The sequence below is a fragment of the Gallus gallus genome, chromosome 4, assembly GCF_016699485.2.
Source record: "Gallus gallus isolate bGalGal1 chromosome 4, bGalGal1.mat.broiler.GRCg7b, whole genome shotgun sequence".
Classification (NCBI taxonomy): domain Eukaryota; kingdom Metazoa; phylum Chordata; class Aves; order Galliformes; family Phasianidae; genus Gallus; species Gallus gallus.
In genome coordinates this window covers 5,335,727-5,350,073 of record NC_052535.1, presented here as the reverse complement: position 1 = coordinate 5,350,073, position 14,347 = coordinate 5,335,727, and the positions used below count along the sequence as shown (strand labels likewise).

Sequence of the window (14,347 nt, the reverse complement as noted above, 5' to 3'; positions counted from 1 at the left end):
TTCTCTCTGGAGGTTTCTGGCAGGGTGCCTGACCCAAAACGAGAGTTCAGACGGGGTATGGTGATGATGTATGATGTGTGACAGGGCAGTGTGCAGTTTTCAGGCTGACTGGCTCAGGTGATGTGGGGGGAGAGTGATGATGAGCTGCCAGTTAAAGAATGTAGCAGGAGATTTCTTGTATCTTTGAAAGGTGGGCAGATGGGTTTTACTTTCCAGAAAGGAAAGGCTGAAGCAGAAAGCTAAGAGAACAAAATCCCCTGCATTGCTGAGCTCCAGGTGAACCGAAAAACAGGTCCTTTTTGTAATGAGCTCCTCAAAGAGATTAGGGAATTGTGAAGGCAGCATCTATCTCTCTCTAGATTGAGCTCCACAAGTGACAAATGCTTTTGCTATGAGAGCAGGCCTCTGACCTTTTCCTTCCCATATCTCCTGCCTCCGCAGCGCTCTGCCTGCTCATTAACAGCGCTTAGGTATTAACCTCGGGGTAATCCAAGAGAAAAGCGCAGAGGAAGCCTCCTTTCTTAAATACTCTGTTCCAGGCTAAATGAGTGGAGCAGATATCATATTCCTCCACCCAAGAGACCCATGTTTTGGAGCTGACAAGTATAATCCCTCTGAAAACATTGATGTGAGTATACCAGCAAGATTTTGGTTGACCCAGTAATGTCTGTTAGACATTACATCTGTAGCTTCGTATGTGGTATCAACAGAAAATAAAGGACTTCTTGCTGCCTCTTTTCTTCTTTACCATGTCCAGACGTATGTTTAAAACTTAAGAAGGATATGACACAGTGCAGAGAAAGGGCTTGAAGGGGAAGGTGCTGGCAGGAGCCTGCTGACATCTCTGATGCTCCCTGACACTCCTGGACACTGGTTCCTCACTGCGGCTGTTGCAGGCACAGCTGCTGCTTGTTCGGCTGCTGTCAACACCCCGTGCTGCTGTTGGAGCCTGTAGGAAAGAGAGAGCTGTATCTTTCTGGTAGCTGTGCTTAAATACAGATTGGAGTCAGGACTGGCTCCCAGAATACATCACCTTTCTTTTTGGGAATGGCTTGGTTTGGGGCAACGTTTTATCCGCCTCTAAAACAAAGACTTTTACCTGATATTTCTAATATCAATCCTCTCCTCGGTATTTCTAATATTCAATAATTCTATTTTAATTCAGACCTCCATATGTAATTGGCATGTTACGGAGCTGAGTTACAGAGCTAGGAGCCAGCTGCCTTCTCTGGAGGCTGTCAAGGTGTGCCAGCAAGTGGCCGCAGTGAGCCAGCACCTGGCACACGGCTGCACTGCCTCCAGACATGCTGATATGACTTGCAAAAGCCTCTGGATGTTAGTTCCCATTCGTTTTACAAGGCTCTTCAATAAATGATCAAGTACTGTTCTCTACTCTCCAGTAATTTGATATGCATCTTAAGGCACTAAGATTTGTCATGAGCTACCAGTCTCACTTTGTGCAGAAACAAAGGCCAAAGAGACCGAAGAGACACGTGGCCATTTTCTCTCCTTCTCTACTTAAAAAGAAAAAGAAAAAGGGATAAAAGTGTTTTATTCTGCAGCTTTTATACATTCTGCGGCCACCTTCCATTGTGATTTTGCCAGCTTCCATAAGGTAAGGAGGGTTACTCCAGGTCACTAATAGGTGGTTTCTAAGAAACAGCTGGGCTGCTGGGGAATTGTCCCTGTTTGATTCAATGGGTGACATTTTTCTCTGCACTAATAAAGATGGAGGCTTTTAAACAAGATGGAAAGCAAGCTTTTGTCATTAAAGCTGATTGCACTTCTGCAAGAGATTGTCCGATAAATTCCCATTCAGTTTACCCCCTGTGAACTATGTTTTGAGAGAAGAAATATGCAAAAGCATGCGTCAGGCTGATCTAGCTGTAGATGTCTCTGTTCATTGCAGGGAAGTTGGACTAAATGACTTTTAAGGGTCCCTCTCAACTCAAATCCACCTGTGATTCTGTGTTTCCAATGTGTTCCTTACTTGTTTGCATTAACCGTTTTTCTTCAGACTTTTGTAGCAAGGCAAACAAACGCTAGTGACTTGTTTGATCAAATATGACCAAGCAATAGACAATCATTTAGCTCATTCATTTGTCATCCTATAGATTACATTTTTAAAAAAATCGTAATTATTTGTTAAGCAAACTGAGATTGTTCCATGGATAAATTGATTTTGTACTTTCTGTAATGATTTCCCCCTCCCCTTTCCCTCTTTAAATTTCTTTCTGGCTTCAAATGGAAAAGATGTGTTCTGCCTGCCATCAGATGAACTTGGATAGTGCTGACACAACAGTTCACACAACGCTGGCTGCATGCAAAGGAGGGCTCCAAATAAGCTCTCCGGGAGGCTGATCCTTATTTCTCAGGGCACCATGAGGATGGCCAAAAGAACAAAACACAAATGTTACACTTCTGAAGTCAACCTGAAGGAGGCACAGAGTGATCTTGTGCCTTTGAGAATTTATGTTTCTAGTAATTCTGTTAAATCACCCAAGCAAGAGAAGCCCAACATCCAAGCTCAGGAAAGTGCTTCAGAAGCGCTATGCTATCAGTGCATTCCAGCTCTACCTAATCCCTCTCATCATTTTTCACATGAACAGTCTCACTGACTTCAGTTGGTCTTCTCCCAGGTTTGATTTCAGGAGGAGCATCTAAGTGTGCCTATCAAAGCACCTCCATTTGCGACTCAGCACTTCGTCCCACATGGCTGCTTTAAACAGGTATGGCCCTGTCCTTCATGCTAAAGTGTACAAAGCGTAGCCCAGAGTAAGAATGGAAGTGGAAAGAGCCTCTCGTTATTCTAGGAGTGATTAGGAATAAAAGGTGCAGTAGGAATGTGTGGTGGAGATCATTATCGCTTATCTCGAACTGCCAAACACTCTCAGCTGTCGGTCCTGTTGAGCCTCTCCATTGAAAGTATCATTATTGCTTGCTGTCCATCTGAGATCAAACCAGTCCATCCGTCTAACTTCTCTCTCTACATTTATTTTGTATTTTGCCTTGAAAGTAAAGCAAAATCATCCCTCTGCAGTATATAGCCATCAATAAATTGCCTGCATCTTGCATTAGCCAAAACAATCATTTGACAGTTAGGGAAGGTGATTATTACTTAGTGCCTCTTTACTCACCACTACGTTCCTCCAAAGTCAGCTGCATGCATTAAATTGAATGGGGAAAAATAACAACCGTAAGAAGAAAGAAGATCTCATGTCACAAGAAGCTGAATTTGAGGAGTTTAACTTCCTACAGGGAATTAAGCAACAACAACAACAACAAATAAATAAATAAATAAAACCACATTCTAGCTGCTTGCTACACTGTTAAACTGCACATTTTTGCAGGTACCTGGTTTTACATGATGCCACCATGCCATCCAGGAGTGTGATGCTGTAGCTGGCAGAAATGACATTAGCACTGGGAGATAAGAGACCAGACTTCCTTAAAGGTCCTTTCTTGTCGGATCCACCAATGCAATCTTGGTTTTGCATGCAATGCAGTTTGGTTTTGCAATGCAAGGGGTGGTTTGTAGGATTTAAAAATCGTAGCTGAGCTTGTTTCTTTCTGCATGGAGTACGGAGGTCTCAGCTTTTCCTCTGCGGAAGTGGCTCTTTAGCTGTGGTCCCTCTGTGGTGGTCTCTTAATTGTTCCTTGAATTTTCTCGAAGGCTTGACGAGATGCCTCACACTCAGCTATTAATGCACAACACTCTCACTGCCACTGGGCACCGGTACCTGATGAAACATTTCCACTGACTACACAGTTTAGTTTCCAACCTAAATGCATCTGCTCAAAGCAAACAGAAGTGACAGTTCCTCCTTTAAAAGCCCATCAGCAGAATCAAGAACAAGCCTGAAGGTGGTCTCATTAGAAGCAAATGGTAAGTGCTATCAAGGCACAAATAGCGATTAAAACACAGCATGGGATGCAACAAAATTATGATGATAGCTTTTTTCTTTCCCTGGATGGTAAGGAGAGGACATGTCCCAGCTCTGACATCAGAGCTCCTTGATCACTCCATCACACATCAGAAAGCTCCTTGATCAGCCCTGTGATTGGTACAACAGTGTTCAATTGTCGTTTCTGTGAATGTTTTCTTGTTAATTTTTGTTTTACCGTACGGAAGAGTCAGGGACAGCATTTACTGCAAAGGTGCTCTGAGGTTAGGCACACTCGTGCAAATGAGTGCCAGAGCAGTTGGTCACTTTGCTATGGATGAACCTAAAGGTCGTTGTTCAGACCTTCATTCCTTGCCTTCCCAGCAGCCTTCCCAGCGGCTTCCTTCCCCAGCTGGCTGTGCTGGCAATGGCTCAGCAGAACGCACGGAGGAATTTGGCCTTGTACCTACCCCTGCAAGGCTGTAATTTTGTTGTTGTTGTTGTTCTTTTGTACCTGAAGCATTCTGGGAAAATGCTGATATCTTGGCAAATATCTGGACATCTTTGCTGTTAAGAGAGCAGTGATTAATGTGCTTTTTTGTTCTCTCTGATTAAATTAAAACATGTATTCTAACATGTCTTGGAGACATTTATAATTGTCCTTGTGTAGCCCAGCTTATCAGGACACAGTAGCAGGTGTTGTCAGCTCCGCCAGCCAGGATTTTCAATCCTGCATGCCAGCCTCTCTGCTGAAGGCCAAGGCCCAGATGCCGCAACCCTTTGCTCACACTAAGCAGCATTTCCACCAGCAGCCCAATTGCCCAGGAGGAGGTTCGGTGATTCCTGGGGACCACGGCTCAGCCAGGGCAGGCCGAGCAGCAGCGTTGGATGTGCCGTCTCACAAAGGTCTCTTTGCATTAACCCGCCTGGCTGCACTGCAGATTGGGAAAGGTGGCTTTTTAGATTTCTCCAGATCTGAGAGTACTTGAAACAAACTTTACCGACTTTATCTTAAATAGAGCTTTTTGCTGGTTTATCTCAAAGTGTGTTGCAGTGGAGGGCAGTAGCAGCGATGACGTGGGAAGAGAGCACTGTTTATGTGAAGAGCCCATTCTGTGCCCTGTGAAGAGCCCACTCTCTCCCTCTCAACGTAACCCCAGGCAATGTATCCCCTCCATTCACCCCTCTTGTCAGAGGGGTACTTGAATGTAGAGGCTTGAGTAGGCTGTCATCACTGAGGCGGCTGCCTCCATGGCGTGCCCTGACCCTTGCTGCCATGCCTCCAGTTCAGGCAACTTAGTCCTCAGGGCTGATCTGGTGGCCACACTTTATCCAGAGCTGGGATTAGCTTTGTGCTAAGGAGATGATTTAGCTTCTTCTCTTTCTCTGGTGAATCTTAGGCAAGTGGCACAATGTCACTGTTGTCAACCCCTTTCTGGCTAATGTGACAGGAGAACCTTCCCCTCTGAAGAAACCCTTACAGACCCAGAGGTCATCATTTGACTAGAAAAAAGTTGAAATAGGTTTCCTTTGTACTTTTGCCACCTTTATAAGAAGAATAAAGAAAAAGCTGATTGAGAGCATTTACAGAATTGCAGTAGTTGTACACAAAGGGTTGAGTTTTCCCATTTCTGCCATTTTGTCATTATTTTCCTTTAAGGAAGGTTAGGTCCATGGGGGTGTCAGCATGTGCTGGTTGAATGCTTGAAAGAATGAGTATCAAAAGGAAAGTTTAAAAGGCAAGACAGTGTTTGCAATGATGCATTCAGCAGCTGAAAAGAGGAAGGTGTCTCTGTGATACTGTTCTGTTGCAACAACTGCTTCTCAATTTTTTTCCTGCATAGAGAAAAGAACTATCCATCCCCAAAGACAATAGCTTTGAGCATTTCTGCAATTGTTCATTTGTGTCATTTAAGTTTCATTTGACCACCAGAGCCGGAGTCTCGCTAATTCATCATATGTGTTTCGGGGATGTAAATCCATTGCTGTTCTGAAATGCCCATAGATAGGGATCTGTTAGCAGCTCAGTTAGGGCATTCATCAAAAAGCATCACAGAAATGGTGTGTCTCATCACAATAACGGACGCTCAGGGTTGCCACTGATTTAGAAGGAGATGTGCAACAGACAACTGAGATTTTTATCAAAGCTCTTCTGGGCACTGAGTTAACATGTCAGTTGCAGTAAGATAAAACACTGTAGGATCTTTGAGAAGGAGTCTGTTATAATTTTTCAGTTCTGTAGGGCGCATTGTCCAAGAATTCAAAGCCCCCCATTATGTTTCACTGTGCTATTGTGAGGCAGGTAAATATGATTAGATCCATTATTAGGTGGGCAAAACGAAACACAGAAGTGATACGATTCCTCCGCCGTGCTGTGCATAACACTGGTGGCAACTCAGTGTTCTTCTGTTGTGCGAGCCCAGCAAGGCGGCTGCAGGATACCTGATCAGCCCTTTGTGCAGTTCTCCAGTCTCAGGTGCAGCTGTTTTCCCAGCGCCGTCTGTTCCCTCTCTCTCAGAGACTCAGCCCTGTAGTGATTATTTTACATATTTCACTTGATGTATCTGAAAGCAGAGTTCATTAAGCAGTCCTTGAAAAATCCCTACCGCAGCTCAGCTCCTTTGTTAGTGTCCGTGTGCTGTCAGTGCTTTCATCAGCCCCCCACACACCTGAAGTTTTACCCCACTGAAATCAGTAATCTGTGCTTTGCTCCCACCTGGTGCGCTCGTGGCTCACACCATCCCTTCCAGCCACCCTCCATGTCCTAGATTCTTATAGCCCCGATGTTCTCATGCGCCTACCGCAGCTCCTTTTGATTACAGAGCAGCACCAGCTGCCCTCCTGGGAGCCCACACGCATGCAGGTACAGGCCAGAACTTCCTCTGAGCAGAGTATTTTTATTAAAAATTACTCCCATAGGCTGATTGTTATTATTACTCTTTTTAATCCCGTCATTGCCTCCCTCAGGCCAGTCAAACTGAGAAGAGACAAACTTTAATCTGCAATTGTTTTTGCACTTGCTTGTGTTTCACACCTACTGGGAGGTGCTAGGCTCCTGTGTTGCTTTCCCAATGTGCTGCTTCATTACGTTCCTGAGATTCTTTTTGCAGTCGTTTTTCTCCTTTTAAAGTCAACCTGTGCTCTAAAGGGAAAAACAGCTCTTGCTTCATCCTGCCCTCCTTGTGGTGTTGCTCTGACTTAGTCACGCTTAGGTTGTGCATGGTCTGGGCCCTTCCACAGGTACAGTTCGGGATGGAAGCAGGACAGCTCTGCCTTGCTTTAAAGCCAGCCCTGATGAGATTTGGCTTTCTCTGGGGTGAGGCCAACTGCATTATTTTACATTTGAGTTCATTCCAGCTCTTAGATCTTGTCTAATCTGCAGACACAGGGAGCTCAGCACAGTGGGGAGCAGCGGTTGTCCTTCCAAGGGAGCCTCGGCCATCACTGCTCAGTGCCAGCCAAGGACAATGGCCGAACGTGCAGCTGTGGCTCTAGAATACAGTCCAGAAACTGGTGAAGTGTAAATGCAAACTGAATTTGGAGTTGTGCATAACAGGAGGCTTTCAACTCAACCCTGCAGTCTGCTTACCTGGAGCATGGGTGCATAACTCTGGCAATGGGAGTGTACATGTGAGTGTAAGTGCACTGTGCCCAGGCCTTTGGGACTGCAGGCTCAGATATTCTGTTATGGGTCTTGCTGCTTCACTGTTAAATTGAGCAATAATTTTGATTTTTAATAGTAATTTTAACACACCTGAAAACAGCATTATTGATTCATATCTCATGTGGTCCTGGTTAGGTGTTTTCTGAGCAGGGGAAAAAAAAAGCATTGCTGCTTCTCTTTTTTTTTTTTTTTCCTGACTTTTGGCTTTTGTGGCAGCACAATATTTGACTCTCTGCTACTTGTCTTGCTCTGAAACAGTTTATCAAATCTCCTTCAACAATTACTGTCTGTTCCTCTATTATTCACTTTCACTAGCTTGATTCTTTCCTATCAATCAGTGTTCCTTTCCCTCTCCAGCCTGCATTCTGCCAGCATAAAAGTCTCCTGCCTTGAAGTGCAATTCAGGGTAAATGCAGACTTTTAACCCTTCCCATGAGTGCCCAGTCCTCTATACTTAATACAGCAATTAATTTCCTATCTCCTTGGTTCAATTTCATCTGTTCAAGCTTTCCATCATCTGCTCACTCTTTCTCTCCATTTTCTAAGACGATACAATGGCCTTCTGCAGTTTTTGCTCACAACCCCAGTGATGTTCCATTGGCATTTTTGTGGACGGTATAGGCTTTTAGGGCTAAAGCAAACCCTGCTGCGGTACTGTAGCTTCTCTCTGATTTCTCTCTGAATGAGTCTCTGCCAAATAACTCGCTGCACTATGAGTATCTCCTCAATCTGTGTAATTGCTTTCAAGTTAGACTGTGGGGAGGCTGCTTTGCTCCTGAAAATGGGAGTTGTCAGTTTCTTCCGACCACAGAACTGGATTCTGCCTCTTGTGCTCCTGCGGCCTGCAGTGTTCTTGTCTCTCTTACCTTGGAGTCCCCGCATCCTCCTCCCCTCACTCTGTTCCTGCAGTGCTGACAGCACCAGCTACATTCACCTTCATGTGTTTACCTTGTAAAGGTTCTCAGAAAAATAGGTTTTCATAAGTAGGACACAAAACTCTGGCTTTATCATAATCATTAATAAAAGCAATTAATTTGGTCTATGCAGTACAAAATTCAAAGACCTTTGCTAGGTCATGCTTAGAGATACATGTCTTTTGTATTAGTGAAGTGATAAAATTCAAAGGGAAATGAGAAATGTGGGAAAAATATTACTAGTATCTTACTGGATTATTAAAGGAAATATCTTGTCAGAGTTCTGCTTTTATGGAATCCTAGAACGGCTTCAGTTGGAAGCGATCTCAAAGATCATCTACTTCCAACCCCCTGCCATCAGCAGGGTTGCCAGCTTTTCCTCGATGCTATTTCATCTCAGAAGAATACATGAAATGTTTTCTTTTTGTCCATGACAAAAGAAATGTTTTGTTAAGAAGCACTGTGTTTATTTAAGATATAATCATTCTTGCAGCAGATTTGCCACCAGTCTGTGTGTAGCAACATAAAACTGGTGTGAGCCCATGAGAGATGAATTCCTACACTCTAAACATTAGTGTCCACCCATATCGCTTATAGGAAGGGAACTGGAAAGGGAGTAATTGTATCTGTGCTTCTTATCAATTAGAATCAAAGCTGCTTAGTTGGCTGAGCTGTGCTTCTTCTGAACCCTCTTTCTGGGTTTCTGTCATGCTTCTCTAATCTTCTACAAAGTTACATTTCCATAAAAAAACATTTTTATTCTTCCTGCTTATTTTCTTTAACTAGAAAGTCTTCTTAATGATGCTTTTTTGGATTCAAAAACTCTTCATCTAGGTCAGCATTTTTAGAATGCCAGTTTCCCAGTTGTTATATTGTTACGCCTAAAATTCTTAATTTTAAACAATAAAAGTCTTGGAGCAGTTCTTGCTTTTCTATCGTTTCTTTCCTTCTGAGAGATGAATTTTTCCTCTCATCACAGTCTCCATCCCAGCTTCAACTCATTTATCAATTTATAAGTCTCGCTTCTTCCAGAATAGTTTTTCAGATATGTATTTTTAGATGAGCTGTTCCATCTTTCCAAAATGATCACTTCAACCTCAGCAACTGGAGCTCAGACATACAATATTTAAATTATTATTTATAGTACAGGAACATGCGGAGACTTTCATTAAAGATAAGGCATTAGGCATGTGCCTTGATGAGTAAAGGCACCATGAATGATGGTGCCTTGACTGTGAGCAGTTTGTTCTCCTGAGACATGGTGGACTTGCTGGGAGAATTTATAAAGACGTGTCACCCAGAAACACGTTAGGATCACTCAGATTTGGGTACTGTCTCCAGGTCTTGTCAGTTAGCCAGCCCTGCCTTTCCCACCGGTACCAGCCCATCTCAGTGTGATCAGACAGCAGGATGGCATCAAAGAGGGACAAGGGGCTGAGTGCTGGCAAAGCGTGACCACCCAAGAGAGAAGCCAGGTGAACACAGATGGGTGCATCTGCAACGGGAGCCCCAGAGCTGTACCATGGTGCTGTAGATCTAGGGCATGATGAGGAAATACCATCTTGAGATAACAGATTACATATACAAACATAACCAGACAACTCCTGATGCCAGGGTTTTTTCCAGTCATGGCTAGAGATCCTTTTTCTCCAGTGTGTCCCTAATTTTTTTGATTCCTCAGCTAGTACCAACTTCTGATCTGTTGGGCTTAAATAGTTCAGTGCATTTCTGTACTGAAAGAAACCTTTCTACTTGGATCAACATTTATAGCTCCACTTTTTTTTCACTAAGTGGTGTAAATTAGTTCTCTGTGACTTAATGGATTTGCTCCCTCCCCCTTGACAACAGTGATAAAAGATCTGACCCCTTTCTGAGCATTTGTAAAACCAAACATACAGAATCTAATTTGTTTACGGCCAAGCTTTTAATTGCTTTACCATCACAATGCAGAACTGAATGCTTTAGCAATCTTAGGCATTGATCGACTGATTTATAACAAGGGACTTGACCTGAGAGGGGTTATCACCCTTAGATGTAATAATACTTTGGAGATGGCTAGGACATTCCTGCTGACTTCTGTGGGGCAAGATTTTGGTGCACAGGTTTTAAATCCTGCTGTGGTTGCTGCTAAAAGTCCCAGTAAAATATTCTTCCAAGTTGTATTTCTTTAGCAGAACTGAACTTTATAACAGAGAAACAAAGGTTAAGAGTAGCAGCCAGTGTTCCCCTGTGCTCCCAGAGGAAATCTGGCCATCGGGCCAAAAATCAGGCCTTTTCCCCTCATCTAAGAGGGTGAAGGAAACCCCCTGCATGTTTGGGGATTGGTTTTGGGTTTGGTATTTGACTGCTTAGCATTAGACTTGTGAAGCAAAACCAATACTTATGTGCAGAACATTTGTTGTCTCAAAGTGTGTCTAATTAATTAAGGGCTCTTTGCCCTTGCCCATAGATCATAAAGCCTTCTATAGCCTTTCAGAGGCAGCAATGTTTTAGCTGTCTGTTTGTGCTGATTAGTATCAAGTCAGAATAATTCCTTTTTCCCCAGAGAAATCCCCTGTGTTTTACTCATAAATAAAAAAGAAAAGGAAGAAATATTCTTGATGGTATTTTTGCAATTTGACTTTGCCATCAGAATAGAACAGCACACATACAGCACTTGTCGTGCCTAAAACTTACATTTTGAAAGTTCTTTGAAGATGTAAATTACAGATCTTTCATATGAAAAGTTAATGAAGGACTCTAAACAAAATAAAATAGAAATGATGACATGAAAGAGCCTTCTTATGGCTTCAATGGCAAGATAAACAGTTTAATATTCCACATACCGCATTAAAAATAACAGCTGGGCTCTATGGAGACGAATCCCCTAACTCAACCACATTGACTTTCACAGTAGCTGAGGACAGTTAAGCGGAGTGATGACTCTCCCTTAATTGCCACCTCCTTTTGGCCCCCAGAAACACTGAAAGCAGGCAACACCTGCTAAGTTTTAGCCGACTCCAAAAGTGCGCTAACAAACACAGCAGTAAAGTGCCATTACCACCACCACTTGAGTAGCATCCAAAGTGATAGACACATACGGTATTGACAGCCTAGAATTTTAATGAGCAATAGCTGTTTCAGGCCGTATTGATTGTCCCTTTTTTCCACTTCTTCCGATTCAGACAAGAGGAAACACGAACCAGCATTTCATTAGAAGACTTTGTCCGGTGATTCATATTTCATGAACACTCGTGAGCGAGCATGTCCTCTAAAATAACCAATTAATTCAGCCATGTTAGGACTGGGGCTGAAAGCTGAAAACTACACCATTGCATTTACAGAAGCCCAGGTAGGCGTACGGTTCAAAACTGCCTCCCGTATAAAACGTTCCCAGGCAACACTTTGATCCACATCCCTTGGTTCACATCACTTTCTCCTTCTCGGCTTTCCCGACAGCTGCTCCTGTGTATTCAGCTCTAAGTGACTATTGCACTGTGCTCTTGGCAGCTCAGGATGTTTCGATGTGCCCTTTTTTCTGTGCATGCGTTTTGGTGGTGTTGCTTTTGACAGCATCACAGACTGAAATCTAAACTGACCACAAGAATAGGGGAAGGAGTAGCCCGCAATAATCATTTGCAAATTGTGTTAATTTCATAGTGGGACCCTGCTTTTTGATAGGATTTAATGCGTAATGAGCTCCTGAGACGTTATTTTTGCTTCAAAGCTTTGCTGAGTACTAGATCCTATTAAATTCTTGCAGTGAACACACCAAAAAATACTTTGAGCTAATTTTAATAATTTTTAATTGAAGGAGTATTTTTATTCCAATTTGAATATTCAAGCTGTTTAAAAGTTAACACATTCTCTAAGTATTCATCAGTCTTTTCCTCCCATAATATCTTTTCTTAGGCAGCCTGCACTTTTCTTTTTTTTTTCATTCAGCTTTTTTTGTCCTGGATTTGTTTGTCAGACCAACTGGAAACAAATTTAGAGTTTTTATTATTTTATTTATTTCTCTTAAATTGCCTGCATGCTGCAGTTTAATCTCCATTCTTTTTATTGCTGTTTTATGGTCTACCATTACAGTTTGTTTGTTTCCTTTTTCCTCTTCGTGACAACAGAAACAAAATCTAAATTTCTCCAGTGGTCCTTTCTTGTGTCATAGCGGGAGCTAGATTTGTGCATGTGCATCATGCTCAGTAACATATGTATTTTGATACTTGTAGTTCCACTGCATTACATTAAATCTTATGGACCCCAGCAGAGACTGGCATCCCAGGTTGCAAGACAGCTAGCAGGAGACCAACAACACCATAATCTACATACATAAGCAAGAAGAGTGTTTTTCCGCCATGCTGCAGGAAGGCAATAAATAATAGAATCATAGAATCATCAGAGAATTATGAAATGATTGCATTGGAAGGGGCCTCAAAGCCCACCCAGTTCCAACCCCTGCCATGGGCTGACTGACCCCCACCAGCTCAGGCTGCCCAGAGCCCCACCCCGCCTGACCTTGGGCACCTCCAGGGATGGGGCACCCACAGCTCTCTGGGCAGCACTGCCAGGGCCTCACTGCCCTCTGAGTAAAGAATTTCCTCCCTAACATCTAACCTAAATTCCCCAACTTTTTATTCAAAACCATTACTCTTTGTCCTATCACAGTCTGCCCATGTAAAAAGTCTGATATGCGTCCACACAGATGCAGAAAAATCCAGTGAACTGTTTCAAGCCTTCCTAAAGATCTGGGATTGGTTCCCATAGCCACAAGACTGTTTCTCTGTTTGATTTATCCTCTCAACCTTATTCCTGTGCTTCAAAATCACATGGGAAGCTGGAGGACAGTGGGAAGTCGTATGGCAAATGAAACACAGCTGTGTCATTTGTTTCATATGCAACTCTGCCTCCTTTTAAGCATGGTGTCGACTCAGAAATTGATGTTAAAGTGACAGCTGTGCTGAAGGTAAGCCCTGACTAAACAAATTCTGTGCCTGAAGTCCTCCTGCCTGGTGGCCTCTCAAGATACATAGGGAGTGAAGAGGTCCTGAGTCCCACATGTACCCCCAGCAGGGTTTGGGGCTAGCAGAGGTGAGTGCTGGTGAAGCTGCGTGCGTTATCCCAGCCTTCCCATCATTTCCTTGCATGGTGCAGCTGGCCCAGGTACTTTTTTCTGGTAAACGAAAGTGACCCTAATGAGTCCATCAAACTTTCTCTCTCCATATCCATATTAATTTTTAGGAATCAGAGACAGATGGTTAAGAGCTTTGAGACGTTTGGGGTGACCTTGGAGAGACTGTAACTACAATGCAAAATTGCAAATGGCAAATGCAGTAAGCAGATTAAGAGTCTGGCACTCTGGCAAATCTCAAGACCTACTCTTATGTTGCTATTTCCCCCCTATGGCAAACTTACAGATTCCAGAATGACTTTGCTATGGCAGTGACTTGAAAATTATAGTGAGTGAGTGTTCCCTTTTAAATAATGGATTATGAGGCAAAGATTAATTTTTGCTCAATTTTCACACTAATTCAGTGCCTTGCTGCCAGCAGAAGCACAAAGAAGGACATGAATTCACAGCGGCTTTCTTTTCTTTCAAAGTCTCATCATGTTTTATAAGAGAGGACTGTTTGCAGTAAAGTCCCATCATTCACATCTGGCTGCCTACCTAACCACAGGACTTTGACGTCTCTGGAACATCGTTTGGTTAATGTCATCAGCGAAGATAGTCAAACCACTTCTCAACTTGCTCGACGCCTGTCTAAAGAAAACCAGTCCTCTTCTGCTACAGACAGAAGGTCATATACCAATAATCCCTATGACAGCCAACGCTGAAGCTGCCAGACACTGCTTATTTTTAGGCCAATTGAAAAAGGGTGGGGGGAGAGGGGGAAAGTAAGAGAAGGAAA

The 14,347-nt window shown here is 43.2% G+C and overlaps 1 long non-coding RNA gene across 3 annotated transcripts in view; it reads left to right on the top strand.

The window, feature by feature from the left end:
* The first annotated feature begins 1,481 nt into the window (after positions 1-1,481).
* The window catches only part of LOC101748554, a 51,433-nt gene continuing 38,567 nt past the window's right edge, over positions 1,482-14,347 (top strand). For all 3 annotated transcript variants that reach the window (XR_005859521.2, XR_001464177.4, XR_212085.5), the window contains exons 1-2: positions 1,482-1,615; positions 2,640-2,729. This is a non-coding gene — a long non-coding RNA (uncharacterized LOC101748554). The remainder of the gene's footprint in view (positions 1,616-2,639; positions 2,730-14,347) is intronic.